The sequence below is a fragment of the Polypterus senegalus genome, chromosome 8 (genome assembly GCF_016835505.1).
Source record: "Polypterus senegalus isolate Bchr_013 chromosome 8, ASM1683550v1, whole genome shotgun sequence".
NCBI lineage: Eukaryota > Metazoa > Chordata > Cladistia > Polypteriformes > Polypteridae > Polypterus > Polypterus senegalus.
The window spans coordinates 102,607,708-102,634,939 of NC_053161.1; the positions used below are offsets into that span (position 1 = coordinate 102,607,708).

At 36.6% G+C, this 27,232-nt stretch overlaps 1 protein-coding gene across 10 annotated transcripts in view; it reads left to right on the forward strand.

The window, feature by feature from the left end:
* The window catches only part of shank3a (SH3 and multiple ankyrin repeat domains 3a), a 1,684,705-nt gene that overhangs the window by 436,965 nt on the left and 1,220,508 nt on the right, over nucleotides 1–27,232 (forward strand). The gene's annotated exons all lie outside the window — the stretch shown is intronic.

Genomic DNA, 27,232 nt, shown 5'->3' on the forward strand with positions numbered 1-27,232 from the left:
CTTGGTTTCTAATATATTCCTGTGGGAAAATTATGAAATAATCTGTCCTCTTAAGAAGGCCTTTAGAGTTTCCCAGAATATTCCTGCAGAACCCTCTGAGGATGTATTTATCTCTAGGAAGAATCTGATTTGTTTGGATGTAAATTCTGTACAGTTTTCGTCTGCAAATAGAAGTGGGTTAAGACGCCATCTGCAAGGTGAGTGTGTGGGGCATAATGATTTTATCTCCAAGATCAGAGGTGCATGGTCGGAAATAACAATAGCATCGTACTTGCATGATTTAATTGTAGGCAAGAAATTATTATCTATAAAGAAATAATCAATTCTTGAGTAGCACTGATGCACTGGTGAGTAGAACAAATATGTTCTTGAGTTTGGGTTTAGAAACCTCCAGGGGTCTGATAAGTTGTGGTCAGTTACAAACTGTGTAATTGTCTTTGCATTGTTAGATGTCATCCCCCCTGTGACAGGAGTCCTATCGAAGAGTGGATTTAAAACACAATTATAGTCACCAGCTATTATAATTTTATGAGTGTTCATTTTGGGAATGGAAGCAAATACATTTTGCATGAATTCCTTATCATCGACATTGGGTGCATAAACATTTATCAAAATCATTTACGTCTAAATAAGATGCCCATGACCATCACATATCTCCCTTCAGGATCAGATACTACATCTGATGCTACAAATGAGACTGTTCTATGTATGAGAATTCCTACACCTCTAGTTTTCTTTGTAAAACTAGAATGGAACATTTGGCCAGTCCAGTCTTTTTGCAGATGGAACTGATCCTTGTTTAGTCAGTGGGTCTCCTGTAAAAATACTATTTTAGCGTTTAAACCTGTTAGGTGAGAGAATACTTTATTTCTTTTTAATTCGTGATTCAGGCCTTTAACATTCCAGCTCACAAAGTTAACTGTCCCATCATGGAGACATTAATTCTGAATTTTTGATGTAATTTTATAGTCTTAACTGGAAGTGAGACAGCTTTATCCTTAATTTCCAATTTCCCAATGAGTCATTGCCATACACCCTGTTGTTACATTGGTAGTTATAATTATAAGGATTAAAAGGATAGATTATATATAGCCTGCTCTCTTTCTCTCTCCCCCTTATCCCCCACCCCCCCATTTTGCCTCCCTACATGACACTTGACCCGACTTCTGTGGATGAAAACTCAAACCCGACAGCAGGTGCGGTTATAAAGGAGCTTTATTTTTCAGAGTCACGGTGAGAAGAGTTTCAGAAAAGCAGACAATCAAATATACATGACAGCGTCAGGGCTCTTCTGAACCCCGTCTGTTGGGTGGGGTCCAGTTTTATACCCCTAGAATGCGTAATTTAATATCATTATAAAATGTAACAGTCAACACTTTATTATACACAATCCTTGAGCCCCTTCAACGCCCCTTATGCAATTTGATTTCTTGGCCCCTTTTGTTATGGCGTTCAGATGTAAGCTAAGGGAAAACGCGATAAGGCAGACTCATGTGTGGAATGCTCAGACCTTGAGTCCTTTGCACAAACATTTTTCTGTTTGCTAAAACAAAGCATGCTATTACATGGTTTTGTAAAGCTTACTTCTCAGACATGAATTAGTACAAGGGAACGAAGAGAACATTCGTCTTCCACACTTCACAAAGTCCCGGTCTTCTGGCATATCTAGAGACAGAGCACGTCCAAAACAAAGCAAGGCCCCGCATAGCCCCCCGATCCCCCCCCTACCGCAGCGTCTTCAGGATTAAAAAGTAAAGATATCTATTGCCAATAAAGTCTAAATACTATATGCTTAAAATATAATTATTAACAGACTATAAGAATAAAATATAATCTTCAGCAACCTTAAAGTATTAAGATAATAAACTCAGGGAATGGTGTTAAAAAGTGGTCTAGGATAAGCATAGTCTTAATGCAATAATAACAATAACAATAAACCAAGGGTATGATGCTAAACAGTCTCCTTTAGGGTAGAAAAAAACCCCAAAAAAAAGACCCTACTTTAATTTCTTCCACACACACGTCTATAACTGTAATTACAACATAAACAAAAAGGTTCTGAGTAGAGAAAAGGATGTATAATTGTAATACTGTATCATTAAAAGTGGATCAGACAGCAGGTGATATCTTCTTGCCATGCCATGACAGGATAAGACTTACTATTGTGTTTCAAAAAAGCTTTCTTAATTCCTTTTCTGCTTCCTCCTTGCTGGAGAAGACATAGTATTGGCCTTGAACACCCACTTTCAGTTTGGCAGGATACAGGAGGCTGTATTTGATATCGGCTTTCCACAACCACTGTTTAATGTTGTAAAAGGCTACATGTTTAGCAGCTGTTGATGGTGAGAAATCAGGGAGAATACAAATGTGGTTATTTTCAAATATAATCTCTTGCTTGTTCCTAAAAGATGCCATCACATCAAACTTACATAGTAATCTCTTGAAGCGGACAATAAAAGACCTAGGTCTAAAAGTAATTGATCCATGTATGTAATAAGCTGCTGCTATCTCGGTATCTGATTTAATGTCTTCTCCAGTTATTTTTGAGAATAGTTCAACTGCGAATTTAACTGGGTTTGGACTTTCACGATTCTCAGGTAGACCTTAGATTCTAATATTATTCCTTCTGCATCCATCTTCCAGAGCTACAAATCTGTCTCCGAGTTTTTTGCATTCGGAATTCGCAGCTGTAGCTTTTCCATCTCTGTTAGATGTCAATTGTTCCACTGTTTCAATTCTAACAGAGAATGTCTGCTTAACGTCATCCAGCCGATCAGCAAGTTTTCTCAGTTTAGACATATTTTCTTGAAAGTGTTCCTCAATTTTCCCCAGCATACCTTTAAAGGTTGCATCAAAATGATTATGTAGACACATTTCCAGGTTTTTATTATCCTGCTGCAGCTCCAGCCGCAGCTTATTTCTTTCTTCATATTTTTTTTTTTTTTTTATTTTATTAATTTTATTACAATCAATACATAGCAATCAAGTTTTTACAAAAAAAAAAAGAATTATGCTAAGAACAGATCGATCCCCACCCTTGAGAGAGAGAGCAAGCCAAACGGTGTAAAATTTAAGGCTTTTAAAAATACCTAAATCAACAAATTCTCTGTGCTTTATAAACATTTCAAAATATTACTGATTAGATCCTGCCATGTTTTGAAAAAAGTCTGCACAGATCCTCTAACTGAGTATTTGATTTTTTCCAATTTTAAATAATATAACACATCAGTTTCCCACTGACTTAAAGAGGAGAGTTTGGGTTCTTCCAGTTTATCAGAATAAGTCTGCGTGCCAACAGTGTAGTGAATGCAATCACAATTTGTTTGTCTTTCTCCACTTTAAGACCCTCTGGAAGAACCCCAAACACAGCTGTTAATGGGTTAGGAGGGATTGTGAGTCCAAGACTGTCTGAGAGGTAATTAAAAATTTTTGTCCAGAATAATGTTAATTTGGTGCAGGCCCAGAACATGTGACCTAGTGAGGCTGGGGCTTTTGCAGCGTTCACAGGTTGGATCATGCCCTGGAAACATTTTGAGAGTTTTAGTGAGACAGATGTGCTCGATATATAATTTTGAGTTGTATAATTGTATGCTTTGCATATGGAGCTTGAGTGAATTCTCTGCATTGCTACTTTCCACTCCTTTTCTGATATATTAATTGAGAGGTCATTTTCCCAGTGTCCTCTTGGATCTTTGAAAGGAAGGGATTGTAAAAGGATTTTATATATTGTAGAGATGGAGTCTAACTCCTTGAAATTGAGCAATAATTTTTCCAGCGTGGATGAGGGTGCAAGATGAGGAAAATCTGGAAGGTTCTGTTTAACAAAGTTCCTGATTTGAAGATAGTGAAAGAAATTTGTAGCTGGAATGTTAAATTTGGAATGTAATTGTTCATAGGATGCAAAGGCGTTGTCTATATAAAGATCTCTAAGCAAGTTAATTCCAAATTTTTCCAGATATTAAAACTGCATATGTTTGTGAGGGTTGAAAGAGGTGGTTCTTTTGCAGGGTGCCACAGAAAGAAGCTTCTCCGTCTTAAAATGCTTTCTACATTGGTTCCAGATTCTAAGTGAGTGGAGCACAATTGGGTTATTAGTGTATTGCCGATAACGTGTGTTTATTGGAGCACAAAGCAAGGAATACAAAGAAGTACTGCAGGATTTTACTTCTATTGCGGTCCATGCCTGTGTATGTTCTTCTATTTGTGTCCAGGTTCTTATCGACTGTATATTTGCCCAGTAATAAAACTGGAAGTTAGGTAGAGCCATGCCGCCTTCTGCCTTTTGTCTTTGTAGGGTCGCTCTTTTGATGCGTGGATGTTTAGAATTCCAAATAAATGAGGTTATTGTTGAATCTAATTGCTTAAAAACGATTTATTAATGTATATTGGTATGTTTTGAAATAAAAAGGAGCTTAGGAAGAATATTCATCTTAACAGTGTTAATTCTTCCAGCTAGTGTGAGATGAAGGGTTGACCATCTATGCAAGTCTTGTTTAATTTTTTCCATGCAGGACACGAAATTTTGTTGATAAAGAGCTTTATGTTTACTTGTGATGTTTACCCCGAGGTATTTAAACTGTTCTGCAATGATAAAAGGAAGGGTGTCTAATCTAATATTATATGCTTGCGAATTCACGGAAAGAGTACACTTTTATTCAGATTAATTCTGAGACCAGAGAGCTTTTGAAATTCTGTGAGTGCTGCTAAGACTGCAGGCACAGAATTTTCTGGGTCCGATATATACAGTACCATGTCATCTGCATATAATGAGATTTTCTGTTCCAGTCCTTCTCTGCTAATCCCCTTTATCTGATCAGTATTTCGACAATGTATTGCCAGTGGTTCAATGGCAATTGCAAACAGCAGTGGTGACAAAGGGCATCCTTGTCTTGTGCCACGTTCTAGTTTAAAGTAGTCTGAGCAAATGTTATTGATGCAAACTGAAGCTTCTGGGTTAGTATACAGTAATTTAATCCATGCACAAATGTTGGGCCAAACCCAAACTTCTCCAAAATAGTAAAAGGTATTTCCATTCAATCATGTCGAATGCTTTTCTGCATCCAATGATAATAATATTTCTGGGGTGTTTGATTTAGTTGGTGAGTATATTACATTAAACAGGCGTCGAAGATTTGAAGATAAGTGTCGGCCCCTAATAAATCCAGTTTGGTCTTGTGATATTACTGAGGGAGCACTTTCTCCATCCTTCTAGCTATGATTTTAGAGAGTATTTTAACGTCGTTATTCAGAAGTGAAATTGGTCTGTATGATGCACATTGTAATAAGTCCTTATTTTGTTTTGGAAGACAGTGATTAGTGCTTGGCGAAAGGTTTGTGGAAGAGATTGGTTATCTCTGGCTTCTGTAAATGTTGCTAATAGGAGGGAGCTAGCTGAGCGGAGAATTTCTTGTAAAACTCTGCAGGGTAGCCATCAGGGCCTGCTGCTTTTCCACCTTGGAGTGACTTTATAGCATCCAGTAATTCTGATAATGACAGAGGTTTATCGAGCTCCTCCACACTAATAGCGTCAATTTGTGGTATCTGTAATTTATCCAGAAATGCATTAGATTGTATATTGTCTTCTTTAAACTCAGTAGTATATAGGGATTTATAGTAGTCTCTAAAAGTGTACATTATATTTTTGTGTTCGATGATTTTATCTCCGTTCGTGTTAGTAATTACGAGATTGCGTTGCACATCTTGCTTGTGAATTTGTTGCGCTAAAAGCTTATTAGCTTTCTCTCCATGTTCATAATAATGATGTCTGGATTTGTAAATTAGTTGTTCGGTTTCTTTAGTTGTCAAGAGGTTTAATTCTGAATGTAGAGCCTGCCTCCTCTTATGTAGAGTCTCGCTTGGTAGTCTGGCATGTTCTTCATCTATTTTAGTAATTTCGCTTTTTATCTCTGCTACTTTCTTCGCGGATTTATTTCTGTGGGAAAGATATGAGATAATCTGTCCTCTTAAGAAGGCCTTAAGAGTTTCCCAGAGTATTCCTGCAGAGATCTCAGGGGATGTATTTGTCTCTAGAAAGAATTCAATTTGTTTGGATATAAATTCAGTACAATTCTCGTCAGCTAATAGAAGCGGATTGAGACGCCATCTGCGGGTGAGTGTATGGGGCTTAGTAATTTCAGCTCCAAGATCATCGGAGCATGGTCTGAAATAACAATAGCATCGTATTTACAAGATTTAATCTTAGGCAAGAAGTTATTATCTATAAAGAAGTAATCAATCCTTGAGTAGCAATGATGTACTGGTGAGTAGAAAGAATATGTTCTTGAATTTGGGTTTAAAACCTCCAGGGATCTGATAAGTTGTGATCAGTTATAAACTTTGTAATTATCTTTGCGGTGTTAGTTGCGTTCCCCTGTGGAGGAAGTCTTATCTAAAAGTGGATTTAGAACACAATTAAAGTCCCCAGCCATTATAAGTTTATGAGTGTTCAGATTGGGAATGGATGCAAATAAATTTTGTATAAATTCCTTATCATCAACATTAGGTGCATAAACATTTATCAAAATCATTTTACAGTTAGATAAGTCTCCCATGACCATCACATATCTCCCTTCAGGATCCAATACTACATCTGATGCTACAAATGGTACTGTTCTATGTATGAGAATTCCCACCCCTCTAGTTTTCTTTGTAAAACTAGAATGGAACATTTGGCCAGTCCAGTCTTTTGCAGCGGAACTGATCCTTACTTAGTAAGTGGGTTTCCTGTAAAAATACTATTTTAGCATTTAGACCTGTTAGGTGAGAAAGTACTTTCTTTCTCTTTAATTCGTGATTCAGGCCTTTAACATTCCAGCTTACGAAGTTAACTGTCCCATCATGGAGACACTGATTCTGAGTTTTTGGTGTCATATTATAGTCTTAACTGGAAGTGAAATAGTTTAGGTCTTAATTTCCTATTCCCCCAAGAGTTGTTGCCATGCAGCTTATTATTACGTTGATAGTTATAATTATAAAGATTGAGATGATAGATTAGATATAGATCAAGCCTGCTCTCTTTCTCTTCCCCCCTTAACCCCCCACCCTCCCTTTTTGCCTCCCCAGGTGAGGCTAAAACCCACTTCATGCAGTCCCAGTCCTCTGACATACCCAGAGACAGAGCACGTCCAAAGCACATCAAGCCCCCATGCAGTGGCGCTTTAAGGTTAAAAGATAGAGATATCTGTTACCAATATAGTCTTTAAAAGAGGAAAAAGAAAAAAAAAAAAAAGAATTTTGCACTTAATATATATACATATATATATATACACACATATACATACATATATACATATATATATATACATACACATACACATATACATATAATCTTCATCAATTTTAGTGCATTAAGATGATATCCCCAGATAATAAACCCAGGTGATGGTGTTAAAGATGTGTCCAAAACAAGCATAACAAGTCTTAATGCAGTAATAGCAATAACAGCAAACCAATTTCTATGAATGTCTTTCTTAAGCTCCTTTATTATTTCCTTCAGTTTGGACAAATCGTTTCGGCTTTCGTGCTCCGTGGGTCGAGTGGCAACCCCGGTTATAGCCGATGCTTCGGGCTCACGAGGAGTGAAAGCACAGACTGCAAGGCCTTTTCTAGTTTCAAGTGATCTTCTGTAATCGGTGAGCTATTTTGACTGAAACTGCATCACTAGCACCGTCACTCCCATTTTCACTCTCGACTGGAGATGACGCAGTGGAGCGGGGTCCTGGGAAGTCTGTGCATTTTCCTGCCTGTTCCAGGTCAGTCTCTGAAAGGCCGTATCTCGCACTTGGGCTTGATGTCTGTCTAGACTTGGATGTAGCTTTAAGTTTCCTTTCCGGCTCTTTCTGACCCCCTTTCTTGTTACTCATGTTTATATACTGTAGTGGAAACTCCTCGGGTCGGGTAAATACAGGATACCTCAAAATAATAAGAAATAAGTGAAAAAATAAAGCCACTGCTAACGGAGCTCTGCTTCAGACGTCCAGCTCCCATAACGGACGAGACCAATCAAGGTCTAGTTAGGATTCTAGCAGCTGCATTCTGCACTAGTTGCAGTCGATTTATGTCTTTTTTGGGTAGTCCTGAGAGAAGTGCGTTACAGTAATCTAGTCGACTGAAAACAAAAGCGTGAACTAATTTCTCAGCATCTTTCGATGATATAAAAGTTCTAACTTTTGCTATATTTCTTAAGTGAAAAAATGCTGTCCTAGTGATCTGATTAATATGTGATTTAAAATTCCGGCCAGAGTCGATAATTAGCACTACATTATTTACCTCTTTCTTGACTTTTAAGCCTAATGGATTAAGTGTATTTCTAATATCCTCATGTCTGTAGTACTAGGGTGTTGTACCGTGCTAGCTATCCTCATTATATCCATTTTTGCCAATCACTAAGATTTCTATTTTCTCCTTATTTAGTTTGAGAAAACTACTACATATCCACTCAGAAACACAAATAAGACATTGGGTCAGCGAAGAAAGTCATCATCAGGCACTATTGATAAATACAGTTCTGTCATCAGCATAGCTGTGGTAACTCACATTATGCCTTGAGATAATCTGACCTAATGGAAGCATGTAGATTGAAAAGAGCAGTGGACCCAGGATAGATCTTTGTGGTACACCATAAAGAATTTCATGTGTCTTCGAAGTATAATTACTAACTAAGAAAGATTTTTCTGCATGTTAAGTAACCAATTTATGACACTGCCAGAGAGGCCCACCCACTGACTAAGGTGATTTATAAGAATATTGTGATTAGTGGTATCAAATTAGGCACTCAGATCTTGGAGATTGAGAATAGATAAACAGCCTCTGTCTGCATTTACCCACAAGTCATTTACTACTTTAACTAGCACAGTTTCTGTACTGTGATTTGTTCTAAAACCTGACTGAAACCTTTCAAGAACAGAATGTTTATTCAAGTGATCATTTAGGTGCATAATGATTGCCTTTTCTATGATTTTACTTAAAGGCAGGTTAGAAATAGTTCAAAATTTTTCAAAAAAAAAAGGAGTCAAGATTATTTTTCTTGAACAGGGGTTTAACAAAAGCAGTCTTAAGACAGTCTGGGATGACCTCTGTATCTAATGATGAGCTTGCTATGTCAAAAACACTATGAATTATTATTTCTAATATCATTAATTTTGTGATTAAAAAATATAGCAAAAGCCTCACAAGTTTCACTGGACGTTTTTTGGAGGCATTCCATTGAGTGACCTGGGTTTAGCAAACGATCAATTGTAGAGAATAAAACTCTTGGATTACCAGCATTGTTATTTATAATTGTTGTTGTATTCTGTTATTTTAGTCTTCAATTTTCATAGTTGACAATTAATTTAGTTTTTCTCCATTTACATTCAGCTCTCCAGCATGTTTTCTTTAAATCAGACACTCTTTGGGTCTTCCATGGTGTAACAGTGCTGCAGAATTGTTTAACTGTAATTGCTGGAGCGACTATGTCAGCTGAAGCTGTCACTTTAATATTAAAATTTACCACCTTACTATTTACATTATTATCACTATTGTAGTAAGCAGTACAAACAGACTGATTGCTTAAGATGTTTATAAACTTTGAAGCTGCAGGTGAATCAAAGAAGCGTTTTTTAACAATATGCTTCTCATTAATTTTATCTATCAGTATTTCTATATTAAATAGTAAGAGAAAATGGGCAGATAAACTGATATCCACAATCTGCCTGACATCAACTTTTAATCCTGTAGTAATCACTAAATTCAAAATGTGCCTCCCTTTGTGCGTTGGCTGACTAAAGTGCTGGCTGAGAGTGCAGGAGGTTCATGAATTCTTTTGCTTTCAGGTCACACTGATTATTGATAAGAAAATTAAAGTAGGCAACAATTAGGAACCTGTCATCCATCCATCCATTATCCACCCCGCTATATCCGATCTACAGGGTCACGGGGGTCTGCTATAACCAATCCCAGTCAACTCAGGGCTCAAGGCAGGAAACAAACCCTGGGCAGGGTACCAACCCACCACAGGGCGTGCACATACACACACACACAAACACACACACCGACACATCAAGCACACACTAGGGACAATTTAGAATTGCCAATGCACCTAACCTGCATGTCTTTCACACTAAGTGTGAGAATTCCTCAAAGTAAGATGCTATATATTTTCGAGGTCTATACACAGACAATACTAGAGACTGAGAAACTCCTTGAATAACAATGGCAAGATACTCAAATGATGGAAATGTACCAAAGCTTATTTCTTTACACTTTAGCCAACTCAAATAAATATTTGCTAAACCACCACCTTTCTTACCATGGTGAACCACATGAGTAAGGCTGTAATTTGGAGGTGCAGATTTCATTAATACAATTGCACCATGAGAGCTATGCCACAATTCACTTAATGTAATAAAATTGATTTTCCTATCACTAATAAGATCGTTAATGGAAAACGTCTTTAACATTTAATAAGAGCATATTTAAGGTCTTGAAAGAACAAATATTTAATATTAACAAAACATTTGTTAGTTTTAGCAAGCTTGGTTTCTTCGTAGCTGTGATAACCAGATATTACATAGTTTTTTCCTTTATTTGACACTCAAGAGAATGAAATTGTTATATAGATCACCAGCTTCCACTTGTTCAGCGATGTCGAATCCCCTGCCTATCAACAACCTGCTCATTTTCTTTCCAAATACAACACACTTGTGATAGGAACAACTGTTGACAACCCTTGCCCTGCATTTTGTCACTGATTGGTCATTTGATTACATTAAGGTTTGGCACAATTAAAGTGTTGTCTCAAAACAAAATACAATAGACATGGAACTGCCACAAGGTGAAATGCAATACATCAGCTTTGCTTTTACTGTAGTTATGACATGAGATCTAATGTCAATGTCAATTTATTTATATAGCACATTTAAAACAACATAGTAATGCTGCGGCCAAAGTGCTTTACAATAATAGAATAAAAGAAAAATAACAAAAACAATAAACAATAAAACATAAATAATAATAAAATATATGAACATAAAATAAGATAGATAATAATGTTATATGATCACAAAGAGGAAAACCATCAGTATTACTGAAGGTCACTGAATGCAAGTGAAAAGAGTTTTTAATCTTGTTTTGAACTGTTCAATTGTAGATGGCTTCTTATTATGATGAGGTAGAGAGTTCCAAAGGTGAGGGGCAGCAGTTGCAAAGGCCCTGTCCCTCTTGGTTTTACATTTGGTACGAGGGACAACAAGAGACAACTGACCAGAAGATCTAAGTGCTCTGGATGGCTGGTGTAAAACACACAGTTCAGATAAATAGGCAGGAGCAAGCCGATGTAAAGATTTAAAAACTAGCAGCAAGATTTTAAAATCAATTCGAAAACTGACAGGCAGCCAATGTAAAGAAGCTAAAATAGGAGAAACAGAGTCATACTTCCTTGCCCCAACCAGAAAGCGAGTGGCAGCATTTTGGACCAGCTGTAACCTGTGTATCAGAGATTTGTTAATCCCAGAATACAGTTTAATTGCAATAATCGAGGCGAGAAAAAATAAAAGCATGAGTAGCTTTCTCAAGATCTTTAGAAGATAAAAAAAGGCTTTATCTTACCTAATAGACGAAGTTGGAAAAAGCAACTCTTGACTACAGAATTTACTTGTTTTTCAAAAGAGAGGTTACTGTCAAAGGTAACACCAAGATTGCGGACTTGAGGTTTGGAAAAGGCAGAGAAAGACCTGAGAAGTTCAAGACCAATTTGGGCTTTAGCTGATGGACCCACTATAAGCACCTCTGTTTTATTTTGATTTAGATCAAGAAAATTATTGGCCATCCAGGATCTTAGTTCAGACAGACAGTTGTGGAGTTGATTTGTTGCAGAGTTGCAGACGGGAGTATAAACCTGAGTATCATCAGCATAGCAGTGAAAAGAAATGTTAAATTTCCTAAAAATCGCTCCAATAGGGTAAAGGTATATAGAGAATAAAATAGGACCCAAAATGGATCCCTGAGAAACACCATATTTAAGAGGAACAGTAGATGAAAAAGAGGAATTTAAAGTCACTGAAAAGTGTCTACCAGTCAAATATGACCTGAACCAATTTAGAGCAGCCCCTTTAATCCCAATGTTCGAGCCGCATCAGCAATATTTCATGGTCAATGGTGTCAAAGGCAGCGGACAGGTCAAGGAGGACAAGGACTGCCGCATCACCTGAGTCAGTAATAAGAGAGATGTCGTTGAACACTTTCAGGAGTGTCGTTTCAACACCATGATAACGCCTAAAACCAGATTGGTAGGTCTCAAATAAATTATTGGAGTTAAGGTGATCAACCAATTGGTTATAAATAATTTTTTCTAGAATTTTAGCCAGAAATGGGAGCTGGGAAATTGGACGAAAGTTGGTTAAAACTCCAGGATCTAATCCTGCCTTTTTTAGATGGGGATGGTGTGGTGTTATGGGTCCACAGCTCACTGAGCAAAGGCCATTTTTTTTAAATAAATAATCACCGCACTCGCAGCTTCATGGGGGCGTAGTGGCCATAGCAAGCCGCGGGTCAATCTGTGGTGTGGGCGTTTCTCACCGAGTGCACAGGTGAGGGACTGCCCACATCCGTGATTGTTCCCGTTGCCAATGTGCTGCAGCTGCTATGGCCCCTCGCAATATAAAGAAGCTCGATTCGGTTGGGAGAAAGAGAGATCGATGAAAAATGAAAAGAGGATGGAGGTTACAGGGAGCGAGGAAGCAGTGCGAGAGAGACAGAGACATGCAGAGCATGTGGGCGAGCGAACGAGCGCTCGTGGGCAGCTGCGAGGAAGCTGGGTGTTAGGCCGACACCCAGGCGTTGGAGTTGGAAGTCACTCCCGCTGAGCGAGCAGGTAGCGGGAGTGACCAGGGAAAGGCGGCTGGCCGTAGAAGACCGGAAAGGCAGCGGGAGTCATGAGACTTGGTGTTACAGTCCTTGGTGTGGGCGTCCTGGAAACCAAGGAGTCCAAGTCTCAGATCTGGGATGAGTGCCAGACCAAAGCCAGGATCGGGAGGTCTCCAGACCTGTGGTAGTGAATGGAAAAGGGGCAGCTGCAGAGAGAGCGTCTCGCCTGCTGCAAAGCCTAGTCGGGAGAAGCAGGTGAGACGCTAACGCTAACCGAAAAGAAGCACCGAGCTTGTTGTTGATTTTTAAAAACTGCTTCCTGTAGAACGTTTTAACCTCGTTTTAAAAGGATTGTTTTTCTATTGTTTTTAACCTTTAATGGATTATTTATTTAATGATTGAACTTTGGAAAGCACTGCACTTTTTGAACACTTTGTTTTTGTTGATTTGATTTTTAATAAAAGCACTTTTGCACATTTTTACCATCCCCTTGCTCAGTTGTTGCCTCCACTGTCTAGCTCACCTCAGTTATATCTATCGACAGTGTTGGGTTCAAGGGCTCCTGAACAGTGTTGGGAGCATGGAGCATAACCCGCATTGTCACAGACAGACTGCAGCATGTTTAAAAAATGAGGGCACAACCCCCGAACTAACAGAATCATTTATAATGGCTAGTAAAGATGGGCCCAACACATCAAAGGCTTCCACTAAGAGATGTGGTGGTACAATATCGAGGGGGCTGGAAGCTGGTTTAAGGGTGTCAATAGTTCTTTTTAGCATTGAAAGTGAGACTTGATCAAAGGAATCTAGAATAATGTCATGATTAACAGTAGGAAGTTCATAACCAGTTTGAACAATGCCACGGCTGATAGTATTAATTTTGCTGACAAAGAATGATAGAAACTGCTCACATGAATGAACAGTACTATTTAATCCTATCATAGAATGAGGGTGAATGGCCGCATTAATTGAATTAAATAAAACCCTAGGATTGTTTGAATGGCGGGATACTAAATCGGCAAAGAAGTCATGTTTCGATTTCTTAACTTCAGCCTGGAAATTGAAAAGAGAAGACCAGAATATCTGTTTAGAGATAGTCAGTTCATCTTTTTTCCAACGCCATTTAGCAGTTCGACAGCCGCGGCGCAGTGATCGCGTAGTTTTATTTAGCCAGGGAGAAGGTCTTACCTTATTACTGCGTATCTTGGGCTGAGCAATTGCATCTAAAACCGTTTTACAGGAGGAATTAAATTTTACGACAGAATCATCAATATCATTATTTTGGTCATGCATATAAAGACTAGAGAAAATGGTTTTAAAATCAGATATAATGGAAGAATTTAAAAAGCGTGAGCAGCGTGGTGGACGGCTATTAGTTGGGAGATCAACAGTAATATGCAGATCCATCATTACAGAAAAGTGATCAGTGAAAGAAACATCACATAAATCAATACTATTCACTGAAATCTATGGACATGAACTGAAATGCAGTACTCTTTTGTACTGCATTTTAAACTGTCAATACAATTGTGTGCCATATTGAAAAGCAATCGATTGTTTAGTTGATATGTTTTAAATTATGACATGATAAAACAATGTCAAAATTAAATGGACCACTTGCATATATATGTATTGCATCTCAACATAGTTAGCAAATTGTATTGCATTTGATTGTGACACAAATATTCATCCATATTTGAATACATTTTTCCAATAAAGGGTCACAGAGCCTATGCTGGTCACAACCCACTCATGCTGGAATCCAAGTTTAGCACAGCGCACATTCACACACACATTATGCTCGTTCACATTGTTAAGTACATTTTATTCTTACAAACAGTGTTTTATAAACTGCATTTATTTAAATGGAGGGTGGGGTCTTTCGTAATATATTATGTGATTGAATCAGATTGCTGAACCCCTAAATATTCATCCACTTTCAGAATCACTTAGTCCGATATAAAGCTGGTGTCAATTGGGAATGTGGCTGTCCGTTAATAGACAGAAGTATTTGCTGATTGAATTGGTAGGAGCTAAACTCACAATAAAATGAGTCAGAACAAATTAAAAATGCTATTCTGTTTAGAACATAAAAAGTGATTCATTTATTCGATTTAAGGTTTAGATAAGAGACAGAGTAAGCTTGACACATTTTGCAATGTAATAAATCTTATGGTAATTGGCCACACAGGGATCAATAAAGTTGCATTTTATTTTACTAATCTGATTAACACCAAACAAAAACAAATAAATTATTCATTATCCGCCTTATCCTTTGCAAAGAAACTTAATTTACAAAGAGTGTGGTTTTGTTTTGTGCATGAGTCCTGCAGTGAAACTAAAACCAAAAAAGAGTGGGTTGGAATGTACCATCAATGTATAATTGTTACGTTAATTTCACGTAGCTGCAGCTTTTCAGTGCATAAAACATTTAACAGGAAAAAAGTTCAAGTTTACTCACCTGAACCAAGAAATTCGCTTGCTCTGGGTATCATCAGGAAACACAATAACCCCCAGTCCCTTAAGTGCCATGTGCCTTTTTAATTGCTAATCCTTCAGTCTTAAAGTGTTTGTCTTTTAGCAAATCTCATTTACTTTCTACATGAAGTCTTATAAGACTTGGATCAGCAACTGTACTGATTACTCTACGATGCAAACAAACAGCCGTGTCCACTATTAATCTTGAATTCTTTTTCCGTACACACATAATTTAATCTGTCCTTCTTTTACTACTCAAAACAAAATTCATTATTTTCTGTGGTTAATACTGAATCTTGAAGAATTAACATTTCCAAAAAAAAACTGACAGATTTACTGAGCAGAAAAGAATTACTTTTTTTTCTGGTATATTTGACACAAAGTGGTTTGTGCTTCAAACCAGAGCTCCTGCAAAGCAAGTGGATTCTCCATCACAGCAGTACTTCCGCCCACATGGCTCACTGTGCAGTAAACCTTTGAAGTCAAGCTAATCACAGTGATGAAGCATGCATTTCCCCCTACTCGACTAACTTGTTTCCTTGTAATTTTTCTTAACTTGTAAGACAATCATCTCCAATGAAATAGGTTCATTTGCATAACTAAAAGAGGTGAGAAAAGCTGAGATAAATATGTTATAACAATTATTGCTTTCAAGTATGACAGCAAAATTGCCTTGTATGTGTGGATTCTAAAGGTGAATATCTTAAAAGCAATAATGAAGTATAACTGCTATGGTACATTTACAATAAAATTTTCTTTGCTTCAATATTAAAGGTTGTGTAATTGCTTCTTATTGTAGATAGAGCTGTTGATTAAACCAACACTGGATATACATGATACAGGTATGAAGACAGAATGTTTATATAGGAGACTTGATGTGTAAAGAAAAAAGTTAACAGTCAAAAGCAAGAATAACTGTTTGACCAAGAGCAATATTAATTCAGATCAATTAGGTGACGGTAGCATGATGGTGCAAAGGTTCAGATCTTGGACCTGATTTTGAATCCCATGCTCCGATGTCTGTGTAGCCTTTTCTACTGGTGCTTCAGGTGGGTATGTGCATGAGTGGGCTCTGCATTTCACTATTACCCTGTCTAGTGCTAGTTCAATACTTGAACCCAACAATACCAGGACAGACCCCTAATACCTACATTCTTGATTTGCATTAAGCTGGTATGACAATATTATTTGTTTTCATGTAAATGAGAGACCTGAGATGTGTGGCAATAACCATTCATTCAGTGGAAAAGGAGGCAGCTCATGAAAAAGATGGCTGTTATGAAAAGTAACCTCCGTTAAAGTGTACCATAGGTGCAACAAAGTACTGTATAAGTGAGCATCTACCTAGAGTAAGTTGGCAAGTAGCTTTGTGTATTTAGAAGAGCTTTATTTTTAATTTCTTCAGAGAAACACTGGTTTATATTCCAGTGTGGGAGCCATCTTAAAACATCCCACACCAGTTTCTTTTACATCCTTACCATCTCTGTAGGTTTCTTCACCTCCATTACGGAGTTAATCTCTTCTATTCATTGATGAAAATTACCTTCATCAGAGGGCCTATTACCCCAATGTCTTTGTCTCAAATTTGAAATTTAATTCTCACAACTATCTGATCCTTCTGCTTTCAAACCTTTCAAACTTATTTTGTGTCATATGTCAATGTCACACTCCATACAAATTCTTCATATTACAACGATGGACTCCACAAATGTAAAATGTTTCTATAAAAAACCCAAACAATAATGCTATATTATTTTTGATTAATCCTAGAAAGACAGATCAATTATTCAAGAAGTACTCTGCCAGTAATAAACACAAACTGCAATATACCTGAGGCCATAAAAATAAATAAACTTAATGCATTCTGACCTTGCTTGTGATGATTCTGCCAAAGCTTTAATCCTTTTGCTGGATCAAAATAATAATAAAGATTTAGACTCTGAGATTTAGAACATGCTGTCTACTATAAGTAAAATGGCTCAAGTCAATATATCACACTACAGTTAAGCACTTCAACTTTTTCAAACTTTCTCCAGGTTTATGGTGATAACATTAAGTAATTTTCAGGCCCAGTGAAGCTTTAAAAAAGTTCTGTTTTCCTGTCACGGTATAGATCACTGTTGTAGCCATTGCCTGATTTAATATAATGATTAAATGTGGACCTATTGGACCATGTGAGACTGATGACATCATTTGTAGCAATCCTGCATTTTTGTTTTGTAATCTGTAATGAGCATCTTTATTTATTTATTTACTTATTTATTTATTTGTGTAGCTTTTCCCCTTGATTAAATTTTAGCATTATTGAAAGCAATGAAAGACAAATCAAGAATCTGGGTTTCATTTGATCTATCTTATCTATCTATCTATCTAAAATAAACAGGGTAAAATTAATAAGGTAACATTTTTTACCTTGCAGACAATCCTAAAGTTTAAATAATTTTATATTACTTTTTCCTTACTGCTCCATTTCTATGTGGGTTTTTGTTTGAGTACTCCGGTTGTTCTCTGACTTTCCATTATGAATATTATTTTTAATAGGTTCATTGGAATTATCCTGGCGTGAGTGAGTCTGAGGGTGACTGTACCCAGTGACAGACTGGCATCACACCCAGGGTTGTTTTCTGCAAAACGTCCAAAGCTTCTTGGATTGGCTATGGCTTTCTGTGACTTAAAATTGGAAAAGCAGGTTGCAAAAGGGATAAGTTGACAGATCTTATTCAGAGTGTGGCTGATCTTGGATAGTGTAATCTGACTTAAGATTTTTTGGTGCATTAAGAAACTATTTTCTTCTAAAAAAATTAATAATGTTTATGTGATGTGGAATTGTATATATTTCCACCGACCTTTCTTTTGAAAAATAATATTATTTCATTGTTAGTTCTTAGTATTTCTGCCATTTATAACCTTTTGTTTTTTGTAATTGTAATTTTTCTTTTAGTATTTGTAAAGCACTTTCAGCTGTACATTTGTGTGAAAATGTGCTACATAATACATAAATAAATGTTGTTTTAGTTGTTGAATATCATTGATTATCTCGTTCCAATGACACTTGTCCTGGGGTGGGTTATATTAGACAGCAAGTGAACAGTCCAAATTGTGATAGCTAGACAACTGGGTCAGAACATCTCAAGAATGGCTGATTTTGAGTGTTGTTCATGGTATGCAGAGGTTAGTACATACCTTAAGTAGGCCAAGAAAGGATATCTGGGCACGTCTTCCCCGTACTCCCCAGCCACAACACAGTCTCAAACACCAGTACAGCACAAGCACAAGCACTCTTCTCCTCCTTGGCACCACCACTCCTCCCTCGCAACCTTGTCCTCCTCCACCCGACTCTGACCGCTGAGTGGTGGTTGCTGGCTCCCTTTTATAGGTCACCTGGAAGTGCTCCAGGTGTTTGATCACCAAGATCCGGCGGCACTTCCAGGTGTGATGAATCTGTTGCCCACATGGGCTCAGGAATCCCAAACACAGCACCCCCTCTGGCGGGACCTGCGGGACCCAACAGGGCTGCCCCCAACTCCAATTCCCAGGGAGCCTCGTGGGAAACCGAGGCGTTACACCAGCCCAGGGGGGCAGCCATCTAGCGTCCAGGGTGAGGTATTGCATTGTCCAGGGCTGCTCCCCCTAAACACAGTGTGCAGGGGTGTCCCGACTGGGCATGGACGCCAGGCGCCTGTCACAAAATATAGCATGGGAAATGCGCTATATAAATAAATTGTATTATTATTATTAATATGGCCTCCAAATTCTCAAGATCTCAAACCAATCAAGCATTTGTGGAATGTGTTAGAAAAACAAGACTGATCCTTGAAGGCAGGGGCCCCACAACTTACTGCACTTAAACAATATCTTGGTGCCAGATACCACAGAATACCATCAAAGGTCTTGTGTAGTCCATGTCCAGATCAGACAGTGACATGAGTTGGATACATACAATATTAGGCCAGCAGTTTTAATGTTGTAGCTGATCAGTTTAGGTGTAGCTGTATTTCCTTGATATTTCCAAAATTGTAAAGCTACTGAGGTGGCAAAGGTTCAAGCAATAAGTGTGATACGTAACATGAGAAGTTCAATTGTTCAAGTAAATCTGTAGAAATTAAAGGAAAACAGTTCACAAAAAATGAAGAATACACACAAAATGTTTTGCAGTTTTAGCTTTTCAAATCTATGTTGTGTTTTGTTGTGTTAAATATGCTATATTTAAATGTATTTCTTAACATTACATGGTGAAGTATTTATTACTTTTTCATATACATACAGTAGTATAGAGAAAGTATAAGAATCATGAAAAAAATTTGACCTTAAGATTTTGATAAATCTTGATGTTTTAGACCTTCTAGTCTGAAGTCTGAGTCTGAAAATACCATTTTTGAAATTATGTCTGTCTGTGTGTAAACACAATAACTTGAAAACGATTTGATCAAGGTCAACTAGATTTTAACTGAATATTTTCACAAATTTTCAAATGAACTATGGTTATAATATATAGATAGATGATTCAAATTTTGTAGATATTTATAATGATAAAAAGCATTACTCAACTGGAGTAGTATTTTATTTAAACAACCATCCCATTTTTTTGTATCATGGGAATATTAATGTGTACACGATATTAAAAACTATATTCAATATAATGCATATTGTTTCTATAACTATTATTCATTTTATTTTAATTTATACCTCAGTTTGTATAAAGATGTAATGGGAACAATCAGCTGCTATGTCCCCATCATGTTCCTGGTAATACATTTTATGTTTTTAGGTGACTATAACTGTTTTTACTTTGACCGTAATCTAGGTAATGCATATGTAATCATGAAAAACTTCCACCACTGTTATCAACATCCCTAAGTGCAAAAATATTTTAATACAAAGTTTGATTATAAATAGAGATAAATGACTGTGTATCAATATTATCAATTAGTTATGATGAGAAACAAAGAGATTTGATATTTGAGAAATATTGTGCAACTGGAAATGGTTTCGATTACCTTTTCCTCTTTCACGTTATACAAGAAAGTCGAGGGGAGCACACTCCCGATTTTTTTTTTTTTAGATAGAAAACCGTATTCCATTTATTTAAAGTAATTTGTGAGCAAAACTGTGTGCCTCACTGGTTACAGTAAAATAACAAGCTGGGACACTCCATTTATATGTTAGCTTAGAGGTGAGCTATACAAAGCAATTGATACTAACAGTTTGAGCTTATCAATTTAAATATTCTAAAGACAAACCTTTCTATCAGAACTAAGCAAATATCTAGGTGAATGCAGAATGAAAGGTTCTTGTAATAATAAGAAATTAAATTGAACAAAATTCATTATACATTGGATCTAGTGCCCCACTTCCCCATATGGGTGGATGGGAGATGCATTCTTGTGATGCACTTAGTGCCTGCCCAGGGTTGGTTCCTGTATTGCACTCAAAGGTGTCACGATAAGTCCCGGCTCCCAGTCTCTTCACAATGCTGGTTCAGAAAACAGATTAGTGTATGATAAAATAAACACAGAAATCAAATCACCACCATTGTCCATTATAATAAATAAAAAATGCAAAGCAAACAATAGCTACGTGACACCTCATGAACCCAAACCTGTATTAAGTGAGCTCACATCAGAATTTAGTTTTATGAGTACTAATGTAAAATGTTCTGTCTTCAAAGTGTTTGTTGTGGAGTTTTTATCTCCTCTCTCCATTCATGTGGGTTTTGTCTGGGTTCAGATCAGCTTCAAAAACAAATAATATTCTGAAAATAAATATATAAAGCTTGTGACCTGTAAAGCTGTCAAGAATTGCAGAGTTTCAAGTGAGTGTTTTTCAGTACAGTATTGGAATACACTGGCATGGAAAAGCAAGGAACTGTGGGCTGTCATTCAAAGAAAACTGACATAACCAGTAAGTAAACAGCAGAAGGAAAACCAACTAAGATGGCATTTTCAGGCAGGTTGTCTTTCTACATCTCACCACTGTGGCACTTTATCAACAAAACATATTAATTTCATTAGTAATACATTAGAATATTTTTCAGAATTAAATAAAAGCAATCTGTGTATGCATGGCTTGTACTGCTTTCAGCACAACATGACTGGCCAATGTGCAAGTGCAGACTAAAATGAAAAGACTTAACTAATCCTTTGTTGCATGTGGTTACCAAGATGCAGAAGTCATCATTACAGTACTTTAGTCAATGAATATTTTTAATCATGTTATCAGTTTATAGCCATGACATTATAATTTATTCATGAGAAATATCACATTATAGTACATTTGATAGTTTCCATGTTTTTTTAAGACTCAACTGCTTAGACCTGAATTTGACCCCTTCACTGTTTGTATTGATTTTCCACTTTCTCCCATTGTTTTGTGAATAAATTGACAACTTAGTTACTGTGTTATAATTACGAATGAGTGTTTTCAAGAGTGTGCCCTACAATGATGGCATGTCTTTGAGGGTTGGTCCCTGACTCGTATGAGGTAGACTGCATCTTTCTTTTCTCTGCATCAAAATAAAATCTCATTCAGAAAATGGATGGATGTGTAGGATAAGTTTGCAAGAACAGAAGAAGAAGAAAAACTATTTGGTGTGACCACCACTTTTGCCTTTAAACCTATTATTTCTCTTATTTCCTGTCTAAATTTATGTATGCTAATTTTGTTATTTTTAAATTATTATTCCAAATTAATCATTTTTAGTTTAATCTGAGCACATAAATGAACACACATTAGGAGAAGGAACAGGCATGGAGGAAGCACAAGCAGTAGTAGTGGTAGTATTGCCATGTCCAACCAACATGCAGCATGTAGCCATTCTTCAGCACCATGATAGACAAAAATGCATTCAATACAGATATTAAAGTTATTTAACAGAAGACATAAATCAACTTATCTAATGTATGCCTTACTTCTATTTCTATGCCCCATTTACATGAAACTTTACTAACCTAATGAAAGATGAATAATGAATATCAAACAATAATCTGAAATTTAATTGTATAGCTAAATTTCTTTTCAAAACTATCAGTGCATATGTATGTTCATTTATTTGGAATATGAAGTGGTGTCATTTAAGGTAACTGCTGCTTCACAGATTAAGACGTAGTGACAGCTGGCACTTCTGGACTTTTAAGATAGTGATGGTGAATCATATATCTCTTGAATTGTACCTACATGGTTACTGTAAAATAGAAGCCATCATATGCTAATTGTATGGTGAATTATTACAGTATGAACAAAATTGTTATTTGATTATAGCAAAAAATGAATCGAGCAAATGTCTTTGAGAGTCCAGTATCGGTACAGTTAGTAGTTTTGATGTGGTGTTTTTGGTGTCCATTGCACATGCGAAAACAAATCATAAGTTTGCCTCTTCATTTACATTATCACCATTTAGCCTCAATTAGCAAATATGGTATTGAAACACTTAAATACTGTATTTAGACACTGAAGGTACAATTCTAATATTCAAGATGTTTGATAAAAAAGCTTGACTCAAAAATAAATATTTTCAATTACATACAGAATGCTGATTTTGTTCATTATGCTATATAGTGGGCTCTTGAACTACCTTCTTTATCAATTTTAAATACACACCCTGCAAAAAAGGAGTTACTTAAGTATCATATCAATGTTTACAAAGCAGCTCACCCTTGACTCCATAATACAATGTTCTGAAGAAAATGTTACACCCACAGGTAGTCTTCAAATTTCTCCTCATTCGATGATGAATATGGTTTAATAGATTTTAAAGGTGTACACTTACACTTTTAACAAACTCAGATTAAAATCTACACAGGCTTGGGTACTTTGTGTGAGAAGTGCCACCTCACCATTAACCATGTTTTGACTTTGCCTGCAGTTCAGACTCTGCTGGACATCTACTTACTTGTTGATGCCCTTCTTACATTCTTCACTCAAAACCTAGTCTTTCTCACGTGGAGAAACTCTGTATGAATGCTGCGTTGTACGCTGCTTTGCACCCTTTGGGCAGGCTTCACTCATTTCATGATTTTAAAATCAGATTAGGCAAGTTTAGAAAATGGGTGGATGATGAAATAACCTTGTGCAATAACCTGTGATGTAACCTTAAATTAGAAAAAATATATAGTCAGTGATTATCTGAACAATTCTGTAACAGCCCTTTGAAGATTCAGTTCTTCATTTTAAATCTTGTTGATTCCATTTAATGGGACAGACAGGAGAACGACTGATAATCTAAAAAGCAAAAGACTAAGGTAAATATTATACAGTATATTGTATAAGTAACATTAATCATTTAGCTGTTTTTGGTTGGTGATAGTGCTGCGACCTCATAGTCATACCACTAGTGTCCTTGTTTCAAATCCCAAGCTAGTACATGTCTATATGTGTACTTATTTGTGTACTCTTTGTGTACTTATTTCTATGTTCTACAGTTTACCTCCAGAATACATGCATATTAAGTTTCGGCAACTAAATGGTCCTCATGAGGATATTACTGAGAGTCATGGACTGGTGCCTAAGTCAGAGCTGGGCCCTGCCTTAAACCCAGTGTTGTTGGGATAGCTTTGACAATGCATGCATATGTTGTTTTGCTTATTGTATATTTGATAGAGAGACTACATATTTAAAAATATTCATAAATTCCATTTATGAATATACAGTAGAGTGGCTTAAAAACTTGTAACCAAAAAACTAAACATAATGTTTTATTTGACACATACATTAAAGTAACACAAAACTGATTCCAATAATTTAAATCAAACAAGAGAGTTATTAAAATGAGAGTGAAAACTTTAAAGAAGTTATTCATAAAATGATTTTTAAGAAAGTAAAAATGAAAAAGTGAAAACTTAAAAAAGCAATGTTACAGTCAGAAAAAGAAGAAAACAAATACTCTAGGCTACCTGGGCATTCTACTATACACAAATGTGTCAATAATATGAAGGTGCTCTAGATGCCATACAATACAATACAATTTATTTTTGTATAGCCCAACATCTCACAGACCCTGCCTCTTGACAGCCCCCCAGCCTTGACTCTCTAAGAAGACAAGGACCATCTCCCAAAAAAAAAAACCCAGTAGGGAAAAAATGGAAGAAACCTCGGGAAAGGCCGTTCAAAGAGAGACCCCTTTCCAGGTAGGTTGGGCATGCAGTGGGTGCCAAAAGAAGGGGGTCAATACAATACAATACACAAAACAGAACAAATACTCAATACAGTATAAAAATAAAAAATTTTAGAAGTACGTAGCAGAATTTAACAATGGATGACATCACATAATATGATTTGGATTTGTCCTGGAGACCTCATCCATCAAGCTGCCTCCCCCATTTGGCCATTCCACAGCTGAAACAGTGCTGGGCTAGCCAATCCGATGAAAGGACCCCTCTTTCCCATGATTCCTGCGATCCTCCATCAAGGATAACTTTACCATAAGCACACAGCAACTTGGCAGGTGGGCCATGGCACCAAGTGCCACATTTGAGTACTGAGAAGAGAAACAGAATAGGTGAGATAGATAGCTATAACATGCAAATAACACCACCATCCATAAGAGGGGACTCTTACCCACACTCACACCTGGCACCATTTAGCCTAAAACACACATATTTGAGTAAAGGGACGAAACTGGAGCACCCAAAAATACTTCAACTGAAAAGTGAACAACATAGTGAATTAACTAAGATGCCAGGTATCTTAGGAATCAAACTGGGTGCCTGGAGTTTTCATGATGCAGCACTGACATCTGTGTAACACGCCACACAACTAACAGCACTTTCTTTAATGAAAAGAAACAATTAATGAAAAGAAACAGAAAATAAACAGATATGATACAAAAAATGTTAGTTTTGATTTTTTTTTATAAGAAAACAGTTAATTCTACTTTTTGACATAAACAAAGAATAAAAAAAAACGAAAGAGAATAAAGCTGCAAACCTGCTGTGTTGGTCATATAAGTAAAATGACATAACAAGGGACAGCGCTAGTGTGTGCAATATAAACATAATGGTTTACAGCATGAAACAACTCGGATTCACTGCAAAAGTTTCTATTTTAGTGATGTATTTTTAATGTATCCTCCTGATATTATTATTATGCACTTTAGTTACTGATTCTCATGTGGCTCATTAACCATAGCCTTTTGATTTTATTACAGCTTCCATTAATACATTTTCTGGCTTAAAAATTGTGATTAATGGATGTGGAACTATGGGACAGCATATGAATCTTGTAAAGCTGAAAATATAGTTATGTTTTTTATGATTAAGGAAATAGGAGTATCTGTTTAAATTTAAGTAATGGTTACATATGTAGTGACCAATATTGCACACATCCAGCTACACTGTTAAATAGGTCCATAATTAAATCATATCTAAAAGTAATAAAGCAAGTTCAGAATCATGCAATGATAGTACAATTGAATTATCAGTACAATGCTAAATCATCATAAGTACTTCATTAGGCTTTCAAAGTAGTGCAGCAAGAAAAGAAGTCTACTGTTGTTATAAATCTTCAATGCAATTACTATTAATTTATGTGCTTGAACTGACTGGCAAATGCATATTTGTAGAAGTCTTTAAGATAAGGTATACGGTTAAAATTCTGGTGATTGATAAGGTGATTTTTCCATTTCATTGTATTATGCTTTTTGGCAACTAACTCTGCTATCATTTAAATCAACTCATTAACCCTTAAAACTATTGCATTGCAAAACAGCTTAGTGTACTTGATGTAGTGGTGTGTCTCTAGTAGTAAGTAGGGTGGTGTCGTAGTTAGGCATTGACATTAACAAATAAATTCCTGGTTCAGTTCCCCCCCTCCAAATGAGCAAATCACTTAATCCAGCTGTGGTTCAATTTTGGAAGGTTCACACAAACAATTGTACTATATTAACATTAAATATATTTAATAGATACTGTATAAGCCACATGATACATTAACTTTGTAGGAGTGTTGGATTTGTTTTTAAATGAGCAGTTCCCATGTATTTAATCCAATTTGTGTGAAAGCCTGCATTGTAAAATGACATTAATAAGAGCTATACAGCTATAAATATGACATTTACAGACATGGACAAATTTGTTGGTTCCTCTCCACAAAAATAACAAGAACCCACAATTGTCTCTGAAATAAGTTGAAACTGGCAAAAGTAATTGGTACCCATCATTGTTTATTCTGTATTTAATAAAAAACAAACTTTGCTTTAAAGAGTTTTGATTCAACAGAATATTTCATCTTTCCATAGATGACGGTTTCCTCCAGAGGCAGAGAGTTTTGCATGGTGTGTTGCCTTCCAGATGCACAGGTTAGGGACCTCTGTGGAAAGGTGAATAGGCTCTTAACCAGAGCGGAAATGGATCCCGTTGTCATTGTTCATGTTGGAGCAAACGACATAGATAAAGGTAGTCTGTCAGTTCTGCGATCCAAATTTAAAGAGTTAGGTGCCAGACTGAGGAGCAGAACTGAGAAGGTAGTCTTCTCTGAAGTTCTGCCTGTGCTACGTGCCAGTCAGTTAAGACTGACAAGATTAGAAGGCTTAACATCTGGGTCAAAGCTTTGTGTAGGGTAGAAGGGTATAGGGACTACCAAAATATTAACTGAGATAACCTAACAAACAGTGGAGCACAAGATCAGGAGTTTTTAGAAGTAATCAGTGACTATTTTTTAATACAGTATGTTAAATCACCAACGCAGGGTGAGACCTGTCTAGATTTAGTGTTTTGTAATAATCCGTGTAGAATTGAGGGTGTAGAGGTGATTGAACCACTTGGGTCAAGTGACCATAATATAACACAATTCTTAATGTTTTGGAAGAGTTCAGATGCGAAGAATAAAACTGTTAAGTTTAACTTTGGTAGGTCGAACTCTGAGCAGATGCAGCAAAGTCCAGGAGGATGGACTGAAATAAGCTTATAAGTGCGGATGC